Genomic DNA, 9,679 nt, shown 5'->3' on the forward strand with positions numbered 1-9,679 from the left:
CTATGAGCAAATTACCTGTGAGACCATTAAAAAATTAAAAAGAAATTTTGTCCTTGAACCCTGAAAACAAAATTTAAACCGTTTTAATCTTGAAGTGATAAATTATATTTTAAAGGTGATTCTAAGAAGCAGTGACCTATGAGACAATTAATAAATTAAAAAAAGGCACTTAATTGTATGATTTATAAAAACAGCAGGTATAAACTATTCGAGTCCTAATCTACCGAAATAGGATGTAATATCGCTGTTAAATGAAAAAAAATCGGAAAATGTGAAAAATTTAGTATTTCCGAAATAAGTAAACCCTATTTTACGACGACTGCTTTTTGAAATCGATGAATGAATGTTACTTTATGATCCGTTTTAGGTTTAGTATTATCAAAAATGTATATCTCATAATTTTTGGTAAATATATTTACATTCCTACAGTTAAATCTTTTAACAAAATATGATGTGCTTGACCCATCAAGCCTTGCGTTTTTATTTACAACAACAAATATCGTCTTGTGACATCTCTGTTTGAATCGCTTGCCATAGAATTTACAACTGAACTGTGACATGACGTCACATACGTATCTTTGATGATAAGTCAAAGTTTGTTTCCGACTATAAATTCGAGCACACTTTTCGCATTTGTATTTCACTTCCGGTTTCGATTCTTGAATTTTCTGACACTTTTCGCTCTGCAGCTTGTTTTGACTGTTTTGATTATTTGATTAACATTGATATTCAAAGTTTGGTCATTATCGTATTTAATTATAGTTATGTCAGAGTACGAACAAACGTCCTGTCTACCTGTAAATTTCTTCGACTTACTCTTGCTCCCTTGATGTAGAAAAAAATCAGGTCAAAGTTAAAATTAAGAATTTTTCATGATTATAATCCTTCTCCTATAGAAGGCTTATATTTAACTAATAACCTTCGCATAATCGAATCACAATACTTAGTTGCGTTAGAGAAATATTTACCAAAAATTCTTTCATTTCCTAAGGTGATGCAGTATTTTTAACAAAAAAATTACAATTTCTAAATCTGTGCGAGCATATTATAGGCGATTTTAAGAACTAGTGACCTATAAAACAATTATTTTTAAAAAACCTAATTGTTTGATTCTGCACAGGACACGTATAAAGAATTCTAGTTTGAATCTAACGAAATAGGATATATGTAAGTGTATATATATTTAAATTTAATGACTCTTAAATGAAACAAAAGGAGCAAATAAGAGAAATTGTTTTATTTCTTAAAGAGATAAACCCTTTTTACATGTATATTTTTTGAAACCGATGACTGTACGTAGCTTTATGATTCCTTTTGGGTTGAATATTGTCAGAAATATAAATTTCTTAATTACACAGAAATATATTTCAGTTTGAGTAAAAACTACAGTTAAATCTTATGACAAAGTATGATTTCAAAGATGATAATTCATAATACCAGCAGTCTGCAGCGATGAACATTTAATTATAGAATATCATGTGCATTAATATGTTTGACCAAGTAAGGTTTGCGTTTAGCTTTATAACCGCACATATCGCAAGCAAATAGTTTTTTTACTGCTGCGTGTTCTGAACGTTTATGTAGCATTAAATCACCTGGCCACTTGTAACTTCGCCAACATTTGTCGCATTTATACTTAATTTTCGATGTCTCTAAGTTTGTCTTGAGATGTACAAGACCTACGTGGCGAGTCATGTGACATCTCTGTTTAAATCGTTTTCCACAGTATCCACAACTGAACTGTGGTATCACATCACATACGTATCTTTGATGATAAGTCAAAGTTCGTTTTGAATGATAGATTCGAGCACACTTTTCGCATTTGTATTTCTCATCCGATGTTGATTCTTGCATTTTCTGCCTCTTTTTTCGTTTCTGTATTTTTTTAGCAGGCAAAGTATCTTCATCATTCTCAACTAAGGTAAACATTTTTGACTCAAATTCTTCAGTAACCGTTTCGCGGGAAATCTCTTGATCTGAAAATTTAAAAAAGTGTACTTTGCAATTTTTTATTTCATACTTTCAATCAAGATATTTTTATTAGGAATCTAGACATACCTTCGTAGATTTCTTCCTTAATTTCCAAAGTTTCGTCATTTTCGCTTTTAATGCTGGATGATAAATCCTTGGAATTAGACTTATTGTCACAAGAATGACCAGGTATTATGTAAGAGTCATCCTGAGTATTGACCTGTTGAGATGAGCATTGATCCTGAGTCTGTTGATCTAGAAAATCATCAGGTGAATGTTACATTGAGGAATTTATCATGATTATAATCCTTATCGTGTAGCAAGCTTATGTCTGATTAATAACGCATGCAGAATCGCAATACCTTACTTAATGGCGTTAGAGAAATATTTATGAAAAATTACAGTTTCTAAATCTTCTTAAAAATTTTCAAAATGATTCTACGAAGCAATGACCTATGAGACAAAAAATAAATTCAAAAAAGAACCCAAATATTTGATTCCTGAAAATAATAGGGATAAACAATTCTAGTCTTAAACTAACGAAATATGATTTAATATCATATTTAAATGAAAATAAATAAGTGCCGGATATTTTTTTTCAATCGATGAGTGCACATCATTTTATGAACCTTGTCAGGTTTACTATCATCAAAAATATAAACTTCATAATCTTTGGTAAATATATTTGACTTCAAATGAAACCTAAAAGTAATTCTTATGAGAAAAAAAACTAATTCTGAAATAATATTTACTAGATAGTAGCAGTCTATAGCTACGTAAATTTCATTACAGAGTATGATGATGAGTGATGCTTAAACAAGTAAGCTTGGCGTTTAGCTTTATAATCAAAAGTATCGCAAGTATTTTATGTTTTGACTGCTGCGTGTTCTGAACGTAAATGACGCATTAAATCACTTTGCCAGTTGTAACTTCGAAAACATTTTTCGCATACGTGATTTATTTTTGGAATGTTTTGCAGATATTTTAAGGTGTCCTTGGTCTATGTGGCGACGAACGTAATGTTTATGTTTCAATTCCTTGCTGAAGAATTTACACCTAAACTGCAGAGTGATCTCGCATGCTTATCTTTGGCGATGAGACAAAGTGTAGGTTCTATTTATAGGTGCTAGAACATTTTTCGAATTTGAATTTCTTTTCCAGTTTTGATTCTGGAATTTACCGCTTATTTTCTGTTCGCAGTTTATTAGCAGCCAAAATATCTTTTCTTTACCTGAGGTAAACATTTTTAAACCACATTTTTTATTAAAAATTTGGCGGGAAAGCTCTTGATCTTAGAATTTAATTCTTGCTTTTCTTCATTATCTGAAAATAAAACTAATTATAATTTGAATTTTTTACTTCATACTTTTTATTTAAATATTTTTACTGAAAATCTGGATATACTTTGCAATATTTCTTCCTTGATTTCCAAAGTTTCGTCATTTTCGCATGTAATTATGCAAGTTAAAGTCTCGGCATTAGAAATATTGTCAAAAGAATTGTCAGAATTTATACAAAAATATGGCCCACCATATTGTCTTCCTGTTAATTTTTTCGACTTACTCTTGGTCTTATGATTGAATAAAAATCAATTGTTTAGCAGATGTAAGGAATTTATTTGCGTAATAAGGGAAACCTTTTCTGTCATAAAAATTTTACTCAAATCAATCTCTGGATGTCAAATTTATGATTCCTTTCAGGCTGGAAGTTGTAGAAAATATAAATTTCTAAGTAGCACCTAATTATATTTAACTTCCAGTAAAAATTGCACTTAAATTGTGCGGCAAGAACCCAATTTTTTTTAAAACAACATAGAATTTCCGTTTTCTAAACGTTTCTGTCGATATAAGCCACTTAACGAAAGATAACTTCCGGAACATTTATTACAGTCATGCCTTCTTTGCTTTGTCTGTAAGTTGATTTCAAAACATAAATAATCCACGTGTCCACTCTTATGAAATTTCCGTTTAAATTATTTTGCGCAGAATTTACATCTGAAATGTAAAAAAGACGCATTCAAATCTTTGATGGTTTTTCAAGTGCGTATTAAGTTTAAAGGTTCAAGCATGCTTTTCGCATTTATATTTATCTGCCACTTTCGATTCCTAAATTGTCTGCTTCATTGATATTTTAATATGCACTTGGTCTATATGGCGATGAACGTTAAGTTTATATTTGAATCCTTTGCCGCAAAATTTACAACTGAACTGCGAATGATCTCCCATGCGTATTTTTGGGGATGAGACAACGTATATTTCCGTTCATACGTTCTAGCACAATTTCCACATTTGTATTTCTTTTCCTGTTTCGATTCTGCAATTTTCTGCTTCTTTTTGGTCTGAAATTCGTTGAGATCATCACTTTCACCTATGATAAACTGATTTGACTCATACTTGTTGTTAACCATTCTTAGAGGAATTGTTTAAACTGAAAATTTAGCAAATTCTGATTTGTATTTTTTTTCATAGTTTTAGTTAAGATAACTTTGATTGCAATAATAATACTTTGCATGATTCCATCCTTCATGTCTAAAGTTTCGTCAAAGTCATATTCAACCCGCACCATGTTGTCTTCCTATAGATTTCTTTGACTTACTCTTAGTCTGTTGATCTATAAAAGTATAAAGTGAAATTTACTCACTTGATTTAATCATTAAAGTTAATCACTTCATAGTGCTAAGGAAATATTTTACAACGGTTATTTCTTTTTATATTATTAAAATGTTTTAATATCTGACAAAAAATTACATTTTCCAAATATTCGCAAACGATGATGAGCAAAAATAAATTACAAACGCAAAAGTAATAAAAAACAATTTTTTATATTTATATAAATATAAAATATCCTTAAATCATCTATTTCCTTATATGTACAGCTTTGCAAATATCTCGTATATTGTGAATTATGTATTCTTTCGTACGATAATGTCACGAGCATTACTCGAATTCGTACTTCTTTCCCGGTTCCTTCTATTCTTTTTTCATTATCTGCTTCCTCCTGTTCTGAAGCAACTTTTAGGCAGTCATGAGGTCACCCTTTTTATATCTACAGTACAAATTCTTAATTTTGGATTACTTTTCGTACATATAACTGACCTTGAAAACTTTTTTTATCTGGGAAAACAAAATTTGAGATTCAGAATCAGAAAGTATTTGTAACACAACGCCATTTTAATTTTATAACCATGGAATTAAATAAATGTACCTTCCTTCATGGAGCAATAAGCAATAAAGCATGTAGCAAATCCAATCAGAAAAAAGTTCTTAATTCTCACGTCTTCATCAGTAATTAAAGAAATAAATAAAACATAGGTATATTAACCAATCATCGTTTTAAAAATTGTATTTATCCTGATATGGATATCAAGAATAAAATAAAAAGCAACGAATGTGCAGGATACAGTTAATATGAAATCAATATTAGATAAAAAGAAAGTTTCAAATGAAAGAAGAATTCAGAAACATGATTATTATATCAACTCACAATAGAATACATTCATTTATGGTTATCAGAAGACAACACAACAACAAAGGGCACTTGACTTTAATAATTTTAACAACTATGATAGCTAAAAAAGTCATTAAAAAGTTAATCGAAAGTAAATTTATTCTTTTGAAACATATAAACAATACAAATACATTGAATATGATACAGCGATTTTCACAGAAAATGGTCAAATATTTCTAGAAATATTCTAAGGGTTAGAGTTTCGTTTGCGTTTCGGTTTCATATGGCGTGAAGTAACGTGTCTACCCAAGCTACTTTTCTTATTTGTTTTATGTCCGCAAAAATCGCAAAAAAATTCTTGTTTCGCTGGTGCATGATCTGTACGTTTGTGTCGAGTTAAATCTGGATGTCTATTATAACTGCGTGAACATTTGTTACAATTATAATTCTGTTGTGATGTATCTAAGTTTGTTTTTAGATGTATACTAAATAAATGGGTCCGAAGGTGCACATTTCGTTTAAATCGTCTACCACAGAATTCACATCTGAACTTTGGAATGACGCCGCATTCATATTTTTGATGATTATACAAACTTTTTTTCGCGGCATAGCTTCGCGCACACCTGTTGCATTTGAATCTCTTTTCCTCCTTTGTCACCTGTATTTTTTGCTTCTCTTTTTGAGGAATCTCTTGATCTGAAAAAATAACCAAATCTGATTTGCGATTTTTTGTATTATACTTTTAGTTAACATAAGTCAAACTCGGAAATAACGTCGGTTTAGGGACTGGAGGTGGTGAGAAATAAACGCGATAGAGCGCCGCTTTGGATGAAATCGCTTTTGTTTATTCACAACTATGTGAACACCGCCCACTCCCTGCAGCTTCTTTTACTCCTACTTGTGGCGCGGCGTCAATTCTCAGAAGAAAAATATCCGGGGACGTTACATCCGAGTTTGACTGTATTTTAATTGAAATAATCATACCTTCAATAAATTCTTCCTTAATTTTCAAAGTTTCATCGTATTCGCATTTAATTATACAAGTTAAACTCTTGGCATTAGAGTTATTGTCCGAAGAAATTTCAGTAGTTACATAAGAATATGGCCCACCATTCCATCTTGATGTTGATTCCTTCAACTTTCTCTTGGCTTTACGTTGATCTAAAAAATTATAAGGCGAAATTGATTAAAACTAGTAATTTTCGATTATTTGAATCCTTATCATTTAGTAGATATATAGATTTAATTGATAACACATACACGTAACATCACTGAAAGGCCTTAGCACCTATAAGACGATTATTAGGTAAAAGAAAAACTTAAAATAACGAAATAGGATACTACCTTGATCAAAAAGTTCCCGGAATTTATTTTTAAAATTAAAAATATAAGTTTATTCTTGAATATTGATGTGGTCCCCTTCAAAGTAATTCCCATCGACTGCCACGCACTTATGCCAGCGCTTGATCCAGCTCTCAAAACATTTTTGATACTCAATTCTCGGTATGCCCATCAGTGCCGTTCCCGATTTTTATATTATCTCCGATCGGCTGCTAAAACGCGTTCCGCGTAATGGGTTTTTCAGTCGATCGAACAAAAAAAAGACACAGGGAGCTGAATCTGGCGAATTTGATGGCTGTGGAATTGTATTAGTTGAGTTTTTGGTGAGAAACTCACGGATAATGATGGCATTGTGCGACAACACACACGTTGTTGCAAAATTAAATCCATTGCAAAAATCGAAATTCGCAAAAAAACAGATGTACTCAAAATTGCGTGATATTTACAAATGTCTAGCTGGAAAGCTGAAATTCGCAGGGAATATTGTTAAAAGTTGTGACAACCTACAGAAACGAAAAAAATGTGAATCGGACAGCAGGGGTCGCCACACGGTGATTATTCCGGGAACTTTTTTATCAAGGTAGTATATCGATGTTAAATGAGAATTTTTATTTACGGAAAAGGTAAGCCCTTTATTGCAACAAATATTTTTTTTTAAATCTGTAACTGTGCGTAACTTTATAATTCCTGTCAGATTTTATTTTCCCGAAAATATCAATTTCACAATGTCCAGTAAATATATTTGAGTTTAAATAAAAATTACAGTTTAATCTTATAACAAAGCATGATTTCTTAGGTAATAATCACAACTAGCGGTTTACTACGATCCAAATTAAACCAGATAAGATGAAGTGCAATGCTATGCTGCAACAAGCGATCCTTGCGTTTAGCTTTATAATCACAAACATCGCAAGTATATTGTGGTTTGACTGCTGCGAGTTCTACACGTTTATGACGACGTAAATCCGTTGACCAAATATAACTTCTAGAACATTTGTCGCATTTATGCGGCAATTCTGTCTTCCTTGTATTTGTTTTCTGATAAACCTGACCTATATGTCTATTCATGATATATCTATGTTTAAATCGTTTATCGCAGAATTGACATTTAAACTGCGGCTGGATGTTGCAATCGTATTTTTGATGAGAAGTCAAACCTCCTTTATTTTTATAGCAACGCGCATAAATTTTGCATTTGTACTGCTCTGGATTTGATTCCTGAATTTTCTGATTCAATTGGGTCATTTTCTGCTTTAATTGGGCCCGCAGTGTGTTGTAATCCAAAACATCAGCTTCTCTTATACGTGTGGTGCATACATTTGAAACAAATTTTTCATCATACATTTCATTTCATACTTTTAACAGAGTGCTGACCGTCTTATCGAAGAAAAATATTCTCGGTTTATTTCTCAGTTTTCCCCGGTTCGCAAACAAACAACAAATTCAAGCATTAAAAATGGATTTTTTGAATTTTAAACTTTTAAAATGTAAGTTTAAAAGTATAGAGTTCCAAGATTCAGATTAAGTTCCAACAATATAAATCCACGTTAACATTTTCAATACTCTAAAATATAGAAACAATCAATAAACTTAACAAGATTCAAAATTATATAGTGTCATTTTCAGCTAGACACATCAAAAATTGAAAACTTAATTATTCTTTTTAACTTAACAGTTTTTAAATTAGAAGTTATTTTTATTTGAAATATTTTAAGAATCATTGAAAAAGCTTTAAAATTTTATTTCAGAACTTTGAGAAATTAGGAAGTGGTTTTAAATATTTCCAAATTTTTAATTTTTTCAGAACTTTTAAATACTTTTTAAAGTGATTTGAATTTTTCCTGCAACTTTTAGAAAATCCTACCCACAACCGAATTTAAAACTAAATGTAGATTTTTCCATATCTCCAATACAAAATTCAGAAACTTTTTGAGAATTGTGATTCGATTCTTTTAAAAATATATTTAAAAGTTCTAAAATAGAATTTTGACAAACTTCGTTTAAATTACATGAAATTATTTCAAGTTTTACATTAATTTTGATAAAACAACTAAATATCTCTTAAAATTATGCAAATTTTCTCAGCAAATAATAAGTGTTAAATTGTTATTTATACATAAAAACTGAACAATTTAACTTCCGAGTTAAACGTTTTTAAATAGAACAATTAAAATTGTAACGTTAACAGCTGAAAAGTTCTTCACAATTCTAGAAATTAAAAGCTTTCTATGTCGAACAAATCATTTTAAAATTGTTTAATTCTAAATATTTCGTTTTAATTTACTTTCCTTAAATAACAATCAAACATTGCTGAACATTAGATACTTTTTTTTCTTGATTAAGAAAATTTTAATTAAATGAATTAAAAATTGAATAATTTAGACTTAAACAATATTTTCAATCTCTTAAAAGCCTTAAATTAAATGTTATATCATGACGTTATTTTTAAGTTGAAAATAGTTTATAAGGTTTCAAACGCAAGTTCACCATATTTGATGGTTAAAAAAATTAACAAATTTATTTATTAAATTTAATATAAAAAACAATATAATGAAAGACCTAAAACTTTGAGCCTGAAATATTTTATTGATAAATAATTAGAATGTCTATTTAAAAATAAAATTATCGGAATAAATTGTATTAAATTAATTTCAATGCTTATTAAGACTTTCGAATTGAAAAAGTTACAATCTGGAAATTCTTGAATCTTTAACGGATTTAGAATCGTTTTTTTAACTCAATTATGCTCAGTTTTTTATGCTTAAAGTACAGATTCCCGGACCGTTTCCGGTCCAGCGGCCATCGTGTTTTAATTAAGACAATAAAGCTATAAATATAGAGATACCTTGAATGATTTCTTCCTTGATTTCCAAAGTGTCATCATTTTCGCATTTGATTCTATAAGCTAAATTCTTGACAT

At 30.0% G+C, this 9,679-nt stretch overlaps 1 protein-coding gene across 1 annotated transcript in view; it reads right to left on the reverse strand.

The window, feature by feature from the left end:
- Positions 1–62, reverse strand: part of LOC117167170 (zinc finger protein 85-like) — a 1,741-nt gene extending 1,679 nt beyond the window's left edge. The window contains exon 1 of the mRNA XM_033351896.1: positions 16–62. The gene's annotated coding sequence lies outside the window, so the exon portion shown is untranslated. The remainder of the gene's footprint in view (positions 1–15) is intronic.
- Positions 63–9,679: the final 9,617 nt, after the last annotated feature.

This window comes from Belonocnema kinseyi, chromosome 2, assembly GCF_010883055.1.
Source record: "Belonocnema kinseyi isolate 2016_QV_RU_SX_M_011 chromosome 2, B_treatae_v1, whole genome shotgun sequence".
Lineage (NCBI taxonomy): Eukaryota > Metazoa > Arthropoda > Insecta > Hymenoptera > Cynipidae > Belonocnema > Belonocnema kinseyi.